The sequence below is a fragment of the Phyllostomus discolor genome, chromosome 7, assembly GCF_004126475.2.
Source record: "Phyllostomus discolor isolate MPI-MPIP mPhyDis1 chromosome 7, mPhyDis1.pri.v3, whole genome shotgun sequence".
Classification (NCBI taxonomy): Eukaryota; Metazoa; Chordata; class Mammalia; order Chiroptera; family Phyllostomidae; genus Phyllostomus; species Phyllostomus discolor.
Window position 1 is genome coordinate 23541236 of NC_040909.2, and position 11930 is coordinate 23553165.

At 34.7% G+C, this 11930-nt stretch overlaps 1 non-coding gene across 1 annotated transcript; it reads left to right on the forward strand.

Annotated features, from left to right (window-relative positions):
- Positions 1 to 1017: 1017 nt before the first annotated feature.
- LOC114502170 lies at positions 1018 to 1123 on the forward strand. The gene has a single exon (XR_003685023.1). It is a non-coding gene; the product is annotated as a U6 spliceosomal RNA (small nuclear RNA).
- The last annotated feature ends 10807 nt before the right edge of the window (positions 1124 to 11930 follow it).

An 11930-nucleotide genomic window follows, 5' to 3' on the forward strand; every position in this document is an offset into this window, starting at 1 on the left:
TTTACTACATTGGGTTTGCCTACCTCAAATAAGCACTTTTTAAATGTTTCATAATATGACATAAATTTTACCTAAAAAAGGTTTTGAGTATCTTTTGCTGTGTTCAGTCCTACAATCTTTGATTTTTCTTATTATATTCTAAGTGGCATTTTCAACTTTCATTTCCTAGGGTTTTTTTGTAATATGCAAATGTGCAATTGATTTTTATATTAATTTTGTATTTAGCAAACCTGTTAAATTCCAGTATTGATTACATTATCTGTAGATTCATTTGCACTATGTCCTTTGATAATGACAGTTTTGCTTCTTCCTTTCTGAATTTCTTTTTCTTTTCCTATTGTCCAGGTAAATACCTCTATTGCAATATTAATCCTGAATAGTTGCAGTGGGCCTATATTAGTTTTTAATCCTTTCTGTAGTTTTTTTTAAAATAAGCTTCCTTCTATTTATTTTCTTGCATAGAAGCCCTTGTTTCTTTATTACTTTTAGTTTTGTGTTTTACTTTTTTAACATAAAATATTTTATATTCTGCATCTGACAATTTCAATATCTATAGTGCTTGTGTTTCTGATTCTTTAGTTTATTGTTTTGGTTGACTCTCCACGGGTCACAAATAAGTGAAAATAATCCCATGTGGTTAGTATTTTCTCCCTTTTGACTCCCCTGGCCTTTTTGGAGTTCCTTGACTATGACTTGGCTTTTCCCTCACCTGGGCCTTTGCATGTGATACTCCTTAGTGTGATTCTCCTTTCACTGTTACATCTAAATACACTGTATGTATCCTTCAGAGCTCAATGGAATATTACTTCTAATCCTAAACTAAGACTGAGTTACTATTACATGACTTCATTATTCTCTTTCTTCCTTATAGCAGTTATTACAAATATTATAGGGAACTGAGTATTTAAATAATTAATAACTATATAACATTTTAAGATATAAGCTCTGGAAAGGTAGAGTATGTTTGCTTTTTAATACTGTATTTCTACTGCCTAATACAGTATTTTTTAGATGGGAAACAATGAATAAATTGTTATATGCTGAAATTGGAACAACATAGACTCGGTTACCATGGCCCCTGCACAAGGATGGCATGCAAATCCCTGAAGTGTTCCATTAAAAAAAAAAATCAAACTAAGTATTTAAAAATGAATGAATTAAGTCATTCCATAGGAAATGTGTTAAAACTTAAACCACTTTTGTCATAAAGATCTGTGCAACTTAATGTTATCAAATATTACTAGTAAGATTAAAGATATATAAGATTTTTGGGTAAAATTTACAAAAATTTACTGGAACTTTAAAAATCTACTAATGTTGGAAATATTTTGCATTCTAAACAGAATACCTATGTAGTCTGAGCATGGCCCAAGGACCACTAATTGTCACATTTAGGGTGAACCAATGGCATATGTCATGTACAGTGACAGGGAAGGCAGTAACAAAAAAAAGGAATGGAGCCATGAACTAAACTTGGAATTTGAAAGTGTGCAGTTGAACAACATGATAGAACATGCCCCGGTGGTCATCCTTGTTGGTGTGACTATAGAGGAAACACAATTTCATATCATATTTAACCCTCCAAATCATTTAAGCATAGTTACTATTATTTGAAAAGAAATAAGTCATTTTATTTTTCCCCAGAAAATATTAAATCATACCTAAACTATATTTATATATGTGGGTATGTATAGATATTTATATATACATATATATATATGTAAATCTTTCTTGGTGTAATGGTAAACCATTTTATTCTGATTCAGCAGAGTTGGAGTATAGTCCTCTCATGTTAAGAATTAAAATACTTCTCCATGATATAAATTATGATGGAAAGAAATCATGTATTTTAATATCACATTTTTTTTCTTTGGGTCAGAAAATCTCCCTTTCCGCAGCATGTTTTCTTGTTTTTAGTTAAGTTCAAAACGTACCCTTTGAAGGCTTTTTCTGAACCAGGCAGGGTGCTACTTGCTGTAGAACATATAAATAAGTTACAGTCTCTGCCTTAACTGAAACAAATTGTTTCAACAATAGATGTATGAAGAAAGACCCAGATTACAAGGTAGCTTAGTTTCCTGCAAAGGCAGGTGGTCATATAAATTTCATAGCCATCCTAGGAAAAAAAAAATTGCATGGTTCTGAATGCATTGATTCAGGTTCAAGTTTTAAATGGCATTCCTCCCCTAAGGATACGAGTACAGTTGCATTGCTACTTTTTTTGCTTACGACTTCCTTGTATCACAAGTTGACTAAAGAAAAGGAAATCCATACCTGACTCTATGTAGTTTGGAAGATGCGTTTTTGAAACAGGAACATTGCTTGGATTAGTGTTGTGTAATATTATTATAGACCAGTCACAGTGGAGCTGTGTTCTCAGAATTATTTTGTTAACTTATCTTTCATTCTGTTTAAGACTCTAAAGACATGACCTGCCTCCAGGACTTGTTTCTTCCAGCACCATTCGTATAATTGATTAGCTTCCCAGGGTGCAAAGAAGCTTGTGATGCCTTCATAATGTCAAAGGATGTCAACCTATCCCTATGTGCTGGATGATCCTTCCCATCTTGTTTCCTCAACAGCCTCCTTATGAGCTGCTTCATGTAGAACTAGCATTGTAATAACCCGCATTATATGGTCTCCTTTTGTCTTTGGGTCAGAGCTACCACTACCCCTTGCACAAATTTGGCCAGCCATTATGGGCTCAGAACAGTTTGAGAGAATACAAGATGAGGAGGGGTTGTAATAGAGTAAATGACATGCTGGAGAAAAGACTTGAATCATGACAGAATAGTCCAATGTTCCTCGATTGAATGAGAAAAAATATGCACCACCCAGAACATGTGATAAAATGCACTATAATGAAAATAAAAAAAATATTTCTATTTGAAGTGTAACATTAAGAGAACAAAAAGAATGATAGCAAATCAGCATGGCATGGAGGGAAGGGTAAATGGGGTAAGTATGTATATTTTATCGGGATCCAGAAATGAGAAAAGTGACCACTTACCATGTGCTAAGTCACGTTACGGATGTCTGTTCTTTTCCTTCTCACTGAATTCTGCAGTGGAGATTATTATTTCCAAAGGAGCAACCCTAATAATTAGAGAGATTACAAAACATGCTCAAGGTTATATTCTTAGCAGGTAAAAAAAAAAATCAAGATTCAAACCTAAGCCTGTCCAGTCCCCAAGGGCATGCTCTCTCACAGCCTACAATACTTCTCAGTTATTAGGAAATAATAACTGTGAGATAAAATTATCATTTACTGTGGGCTAGATACAATGTGAGTGCTTGATGAATGCTAAATGTCATGTGTTGTTTTTATATTGAGTTACCATCCAGTTAGAACTTTCTGGGAAAAGAGAACCAACAGACTCAGCAGGATCACCAGCGGTAGTTGGTTTGTCTATCCAGTGTTTTTTTTACTGTGTTTAGGGTACTTAGCACAGTGCTTTTCAAAATGCACAGGGCATATGAATCATTTGGGGATTTTCTTAAAATGCAGACCCTAATTTGGCAGGTCTAGGGAGGCCCCAAGATACTGCATTTCTAGTAAGGCTCATACATGATGCTGATGTTCCTGGTCCAAGGACCACACTTTGATTGACAGAAGCTTCAACACCTGCCTAAGGGGCCCTGGTGCATTTATTTCACATGCAATTACTGTGCCATAGTTACTGCATTAGAATACTCGAATATGATGTCTGGGGATCTGAATTATCCACCAATCCCCAGGTTCTTTTTTGCCTTCTAAAATTTAAGAACCTCATGTGATCTAAAAGTAATCATTTCTGTCACATTGTGCCATTGTGAGGCACCAGAAATTTTAACTTTTGTTCTCATGTTCTGGTAAGATTTATATTTTAACTTGTTGAAAGATTTTTCCAGGCTTATCGTGTGATTCTTCTATCAGGTGATTTTGAGAATCAAAGATGTATGTCTTACGGGCAAGTTTGGAGTACCACAGAGTCTTCTGATTTGTACTGCTTTTGTTCAGTGTGAAGAGTGATGGTCCTGAATTTTTCCCTGTTCCTTTGTATTTTACCCTCTTTCTTCAGGGAGATAATTGCATAAAGTGATGAATTTAAATGAAGAGTTATTCCAGACCTCTTCCCTGATGTGAGCATTTACCCTAGATTTTATGGAGGGTATATGTGTATTACATCTTGAGACTAGGCTCATGAAGCAGCCCCCCTCATTTAGTGAGTAGTGACCACTGAAAGTTCCTGTGGAATCCCATGAAGGAAATAAAAAACAGGATGTCGAAGGAGTGAAGCAGACATGTACACCCAGAGGCCCTCGGAGAAAAGTCACAGAAAGGACAGAATATAGAACAATGCTCATGAGTGCTAATAGGTTAGTTTTGTGTATCAAGACAGTGTTCTCAGAGGAGCTTGCATGTATTATGCTGGACAGCAGAGGAAGATGGATAAAAAGATACAATTCTTAATCTCATGATGATCACAATCTAGCAGAAGAGGATGGCCTGAAGGACACAGGGACAAAGCCAAAGGGGGTCAGATCAAGGGTGGGAGGTGGGGATGGGTGGGGGGGGGCATGGTGGGATAAAAATGGAGACAACTGTACTTGAACAACAATTAAAAAGAAGAGTAATTAAATATGCATTCCTGATGAAAAGAAAGTAAATTTTCCAGCTCATTTTAAAAAATTCAGTAAGAAACACCCAAGTCCACGAAAAAAATTATAATACCATACAATAATTGGAAACAATCCAAATATCCATCAGTAGGTGAGTGAATAAGAAATTGTGGTATGTTCACACAGTGGATGATTCCACAGCAATAGAAAGAATGAACTCATGATTTGTAGAAAATATGAGTAAATCTCAGAAGTATCATGTTAAGGAAAAAAAGCCAGATATAAAACAGTGCACACTGTGATTCAATCTCTATAAAATTCAAGAGAAGGTGGAAAGCACTCTGTGGTGTTAGGAATTAGAACTGTGATCAAGTATGTGATGGAGTCTGGCTAACAGGAGCACGTGGGGATGATCAGGATGACGACGGCAATGCTTTCTATCTTGAACAGGCTGGTAGTTAACTGAGTATATACATTTCTGAAATTCACTTAAGATTCGTACATTTCACTATATGGAAATTTTATAAAAAATGAATAAAGAGCATGGCTAAGTCCTATTAAGGACTGGTGAGTTTGCTTTTGAATTTAAATTTATTGGCCAATTTTCTAGAACCTATTTTTTTTTAATAATGAGAAACACAGCAAACAACAGATTAGGAACCTACCCACCTCCTTACTAGCATTTACAATTTCCACCTCTTATTCTTTCATTGTCATTGCTTACTCACAGAGTTATGTTAACAAGTACATGACATAATGTCTATAAAGCCCCTAATATTATATGTACTTAATAATTATTAGTTAATAATATCATTGAGATTGATAGTAGTAAGGATTTCAATACCATGAATACCTGTATTAGAAATGATTATATTATACTATATTCTTATAATATAAAATACATCTCTGTATATATTAAACAAATATTCATATATATTTACACATGTGTATATATATGTATATTGTTGACCATTGAACAACATGGGTTTGAACTGTACAGGTCCACTTGTTTGTGGATTTTTTCAGTAAATATGTATAGTAGTATATATGTATTGTCCTTATGATTTTCTTAATAACATTTTCTTTCCTCTAGCTTTATTATAAAAATACAGTATATAATACATGTAAGATAAGATGTGTGTTAAGCAACAGCAGGCAATTAGCAGTAATTTTGAGGGGAGCCAAAAGTTATACACAGATTTTTGGCTGCAAGGGGGTTGGCACCCCAACCCTCCATATTGTTCTAGGGTTAACTGTATATTTGTGTGTATATATATTTGTCACAGGGGTGACAAAAAGTAGGTTTAAAGTTGTTTGTATGGAAAATATTGAAATAATTCATTAATAACAACACAAAAATAAGCTCTGTGTTTTAGGTGTTCAGAACTATACACCTGCTTTTTCATCCCTGTGTCTGTGTGTGTATATATATGGGGGAACCCCTCCCCAAAACACTGGAATTATTGTCTGGAAGGTGGGTCTCTTGTAGCACAAGCTTCCCCCTTGAGAGGAGTCTTCTAGGAACCCATCTGTATTGGTGTACCAGCTGGTGGTGGTGTGAGAGGCTGCATTTGACTTCAGTGAAATTTTTTGGAGACTCTTTCAATGCATTTACTAGTGCACCTGCCCACACTGTGTTCAGCAGTTTTTGACCCCCATGCCCTACACTCCCTATTCACCCAACCTCACCCTGAGCAACTTTTTTTTAAGTTCTCAAGGAGAAACATTTTGCCAGTGTAGAAGAGGGTGAAACCAAAAACAGCAGAAGTACTAAAAGGCATCAAAGTGATGAGTTCAAAAATTGTTTAGAACAGTGGAAAAAAATGTCTCGATAGGAATATTATATCAAATGGAGAGTACTTCCAAGGTCACTGAGTTTAAACATATAAGAATAAAAATGCACAATTTTTATAAATAAATTCCAATTTTTGCCCCCATGTGTGGTACATACATATATGCACATATGTATGTATGTGTATTTGTTATATACATACACATGTGCATATATAATGGTAGTGAAGAAGATGCAGATAGAGTTTATCTGGCAGATGACCAAATAATTTTTCTATGGAGATGTAAAGCCAGCCATGGGGTGGTGGTTAATTTGTTAAGAAATTGAAAAGCCTCAACATGGAATTTTCATTTGATTTGAGAAGTACTTGAAATTATTATTTCAGAGAAGCAGATCAAGACAATAGCTTATAAGAAGTGTGGTTCTAATTATATAAGATAGTTTTATTATTGTTCTTACAGGGTGAAATGTCATATGTTATAGAGGAAGGGGTGGTTGGCATCAAGTAAGGATCTATGAGGAAAGAAGATATTTAGGAAACTACTTGAAATTAAAAGTTTATCTTTTTCAGTTTATGTCTAATGAAGAAGTGATCCCTCTGTGAAGTGTAGTGGGTCAGAGATGGAAGGACTTCATAGTTACAAAGACATGGAAAAACAAAAAGGAAGGAGAATGTCGAGTTTATTATCATAAAAAGGTTGGGTCAAAAATGGAAATGTTTAAAAGGAATAACACTTGAGCGGAGAGGAGAAATGAAGTTAATATGGGCATGTTTTGTTTCACACGTTAAGCAGGCATGGGTGTGCAATGTCTTGGAGAGGGAGGATCTGAAGCTCAGGCAGAAAAGAACTGCTAGAGGCACAGATCAGCTGGAAGGCATTTGGGGTGTAATGTAGCTGGATTTGTATTTGATAAATTCTTCAGATTTCAGTTTAGGGAAATGAGGTTGAATATTCAGAAAAACCCTGAGCTTCTATTGGGATTTATAATATTTATAATTATACATTATCAAAATACTTCTGCAGTGTGACTTCTTCCTGGGATATTCCATTTGAGAGAATCTCAATAGAAGGAACATAGGATTTAGAGTCAGACCTTTCTGGGGGTGAAACCAAGCTTGAGTAATTACTTAACCTCTTTTACCCTCAGTTTTTTCATTAACAAAATGGTATAAAAATCATCCTCGTAAGAATTGTGTTAAGGGTTTAATAAAATAATGTATGTGAGGTGTCAGGCTAGGTATCTCCTATATGGTATACTCTCAAATGATGGTAATTACAGAATTAACCCCATTGATAATATAAGTGTCCTTTTGGTGTCAACATGTTCATTATTCCCAGTATATAAAATAGGACATTTAACTCTTCTCTCCTTCAGTAGGATAATGGCATTCCCTCTTTTCAATTCTATATCTTATCACCCTGGAAGTTATTATTTAAAAAAAATATCAGGTTAAATTAAAGAAATGTTTTGTAAATAGCGTTCACTGCAATTTGTGTAAAGATCCATGAAATTTCATCAACAGTCATTTAGTAATGTTTCGGTTTTGAATGTTTTGTGCTGGATCCAGAGAAGAGTATTTTCCTTTCTCAAACTCTGCCTGAAAATTTGCTCTGTTAATGTTACATCACAATTTTTCTTTTAAAAATCTCTTTCTCCTAAGATGAAAATCAGCCAAGCAAAAGTAAAGGTATACTTTCCATGAACACAAATTTTAAAAAAAAGTCTCTGGGATTTATGCACTTTCAGCTTCAAAACCAAATCCTACATCCTATTAAAAGATCTTAATGCATTCTGTGATGGAGCAGTCCTCGAATCTATACCTGAATGGAATGTCTGAGTTCACTAATCTCCTCACTGTTTTCTAAAGGTTGTCTTCCTCTCTGCTGAAATAATAAATGGGTATATAGTCATGTGTGAGATGCTTGCATCTTTAATATGCCAACACCTTCTGTCTTAGAGGCCTAGTGTGCCAGATGGAATGTTTCATAAACACTGTAACAGACAAATTACATTAGATACCCTGGCGAGCACACTGACACACAGCACCTTTATATAACTCAATTTTGTCTGCCTGCGTCTCCAACCATTACATTTCAGATCAGCAACAGGAGAGTATAAACAATCATCTCTGAATAGAATGATAATCCGTCCACTATATTTATGAAGCATTCAGCTTCTATTAATTTCTGTATAGCAATATTTATGATAATGGTCACACCTTAGAATGACTAAGCAAACTTATTTTTTTTTCTCAAAACAGTTCTTAAAAGGTTGTATCTCTCTGTAGGAGTATTTTAAGGATTATAACAGCAAACATTGGAAATAAATTTGAATCTTTGTTTTGGTATATGTAGTTTAACAAATGGGTTTATGTAGACTTTTTAAAAAGATTCTTAAAAAGTAAATTAATAACTTGAAGTTCAAAGAAGAGAGAAATAATTTCTATCACAAACTATGATTCTTTAGTACTAAAGGAAGGAATATGTTTATTTTTGATATACTGTACATAGAAATAGGGAGAGTAACAGAACACTCAGGGGAAAATAGCAACTAGATAGATACATAGGTAGATAGATAAATAGATAATTGATAGATGATAGATAGATGAGTGGATGGGTAGATACACAGCTGGAGTTCAGCCTAATCCTGGGAAGTTAAAACCAGTATTTATTTTTCCAGTTTGGGTAATAAAATACCTTCTTGCACAGCAGAAATGCTTCATTTAAACAAGCACTTCTAGTTTAAATTTTTACTGTAGATGTTATTTAGAGATGAATGAACATCAGACATTGCCATATTTGAAGATTCAATGAAACACTCTTAAAGAAAAGGAGTTACTACACAGACCGGGTTTTGACAGCCCCTTTCCTCACAGAGGCCTTCCTCCCCACGGCCACCTGGTCTGCTCACTCCCGGGGCACCTCTCTGGAGGCCTGGCTCTGGATGACAGGGACTCGCAGCAGGCCCTCCCCACGAACCATTAAAGGGAGTTTCTGTATGGATTGCTTCCCATTCCCAAGACAAGGCGATAATTATTTTTCCTCATGATGTGGCTTGCCTTCACAATCTAGTTTATTATGCAGTTTAGTAGAAACCAAGGAAAGCTTGGAAAATGTCTCATGAATACACGGACTAAAATCATTGTCTTAATTGGACACTCCTTAATCTCATGAAGGAGACAATGAAATTTATAGCTGCATGACTAAGTGCAGAAAATGACAGTTTATCAATTAGTGTACTAAAAATATCGCTTCAATGTGCTAGTATTGGTGAGTTCATTCAAACATAAAGCAATGGTAAACTGTACAAATCAGATATTGTGTAAATCATAAGAAAAATCCTAAAATTCTCTCCCTTATAAAAAAGTAACATTTCAGTAGGCATACAGTTGGAAATCTGTGCTCAAAGGAAATCTAGCATGCAAATAAATCCAACCAGCGATTTAGCAAGGTATCTTTTAGGCCAGTGATTTAACAAGGTGTCTTTTAAAAAAATCTTTTGATAAATCATGATTGTTATTTTTGCTGAATTAATGAGCTATTTGTGAAATATATATATGATGAATTTAAACTTTAATTATCATAGTTTAATGTGGCCACCATTTAGAATTAAAAAGTTGACGTGAGTTGATTAATAGTGGATCTATTTTTAAAACATTTTCTATTACAAAGTTCACACATTTTTATTAATTACTGGAATATAAAGAAAAATACCCATAACAAGGTGACATGAATTTTGTTGTATTTTTTCATTCCTATTTCCTACTCAGCTTTTTTTAATGTCATGAAGTCAGACAGTGCCTACACAGATATTTTTTATTATAGTCAGTATTTTGAGTTACTAGTCTTTGTAATATTAAATTTTAATGGTGGAAGAATATGCCACTATGTAGTTTTAAACTTTTGATTATTGGATTTGGATATTTTCTTATCTTTATCTTTTATTGTAATTTGAATAGAATTACCACTTTAAAAATGGTTAGAAGAAGTGGAATTACTAGCAGAAGCACCTACACTTGAAATCTTTCCTTTTGGTTGTGTTTATTTCTTGTTAGACACTGAAAAAGATAGTACATATTTTTAAATATGTTAAGTAAGTAATGTCATTATTAAGGTGTTTCTTCTATTCTATAACTCTCCCTCAAAAAGCTTATGCAAAGTGTGGAGGTGCAGGGAACTGAACTGGATTCTTCTTCTACTTACTTATAACCCATGGAAAACTGCTTACATTTTCTTGGCCTTGGTTTTTCTAAGTGCACACAAGTACAGTATTAACATGTACCTTTTGAGGGGTTTTGTTTAAATACTAAACTGGAAATTGCATGGGAAGTACTTACTTTAGTGCCTAGCAAGCTATTAGTCTCAATAGTATTATCAATTCCTTAAAAATTGATGTCGATATTAACCATAATATCTACTTAATCCCTCAATAAATAAATTCATTAAGTTGGATGTTTAAAACAATTTTTCTAAAACTCATGATTATTTAATCAATGTAATTAAGCTAAACTATGTTGACTAGAACTCTCATATGTTTCTTTTCCCTGTCCCTCTAGAATTGGCCAGTATTTGGGGCATTGAGTAAGCTCACTCTGTAGGTCAGATATCAGTATGTTCGGTTGAATTGGCCAGGGAGTCAATCCGAATGGCTCTTGAGACAGCATTTATCAAACAGATGTGTCTCTGGGTGACGTGTGTAGCTATAGGCATTCACATTGCACACTCCCACGAAGACGCGAGGATGTAATGTGTTCCTCTCAAGCTTTAATTTGGCAAGGGTTCTCCGCCTCTGAAAGCAAGGATGTGACAGCTGTCTGGGGAGGCACACGATGTAAAAGAGGAATTATACAGCTGCAAAGACAGGGCTCTGCTCTGTCATTACCATCATCCTCATTTGCTATTTATTTATCAGGGTGTCCACAATGTGCCTCGCGCTTTATAGGCTGCAGGCATCACTGTGCCTCAGACAAGAGGAGCGGATGAAAGTCAGACCACGCCAGAGATGAAACAAACACCCAGGCTGCATCCAAAGTACGTGCAAGATTTAGAAGGACGCTACATATTTCTGAGTCTTGACATTGTACATGTGGGTGGGCAACTTCCCTGCCTACATGACAGGTTTTTGAAAGGAGAAGAAGCAAAGGTGAGACTTGGAAAAAGGTCTTAAGCAATGATCCTAATATCAGAATAAGGTTGAATGTTATTTTGAGGGTATGCCCTCTCTCTTCCTTTTCAGAGAAGAAATAAAGAAAGTGGATAGGATGTTTTATTTTTCGAGTGCCATATTTAAGATGTTAAAACTGTCTGACAACTTACTCATTTCTGGGAGGCTACTATAGAGTCACAGAAAGCAATCTGTACTGAAGCAAAGATCTGTATCTTGATGTGAGTCAATACTATCAGAAATTTTAATTTTTATGCTTTTGTTTTATTAATTTATTGTATATTTTCATTGTAAAACTAATAAGAAAAATTACGGAAAATATAAAAATACATAAATAATATAATAATAGCCGATTCTTTAATTCTTCCAT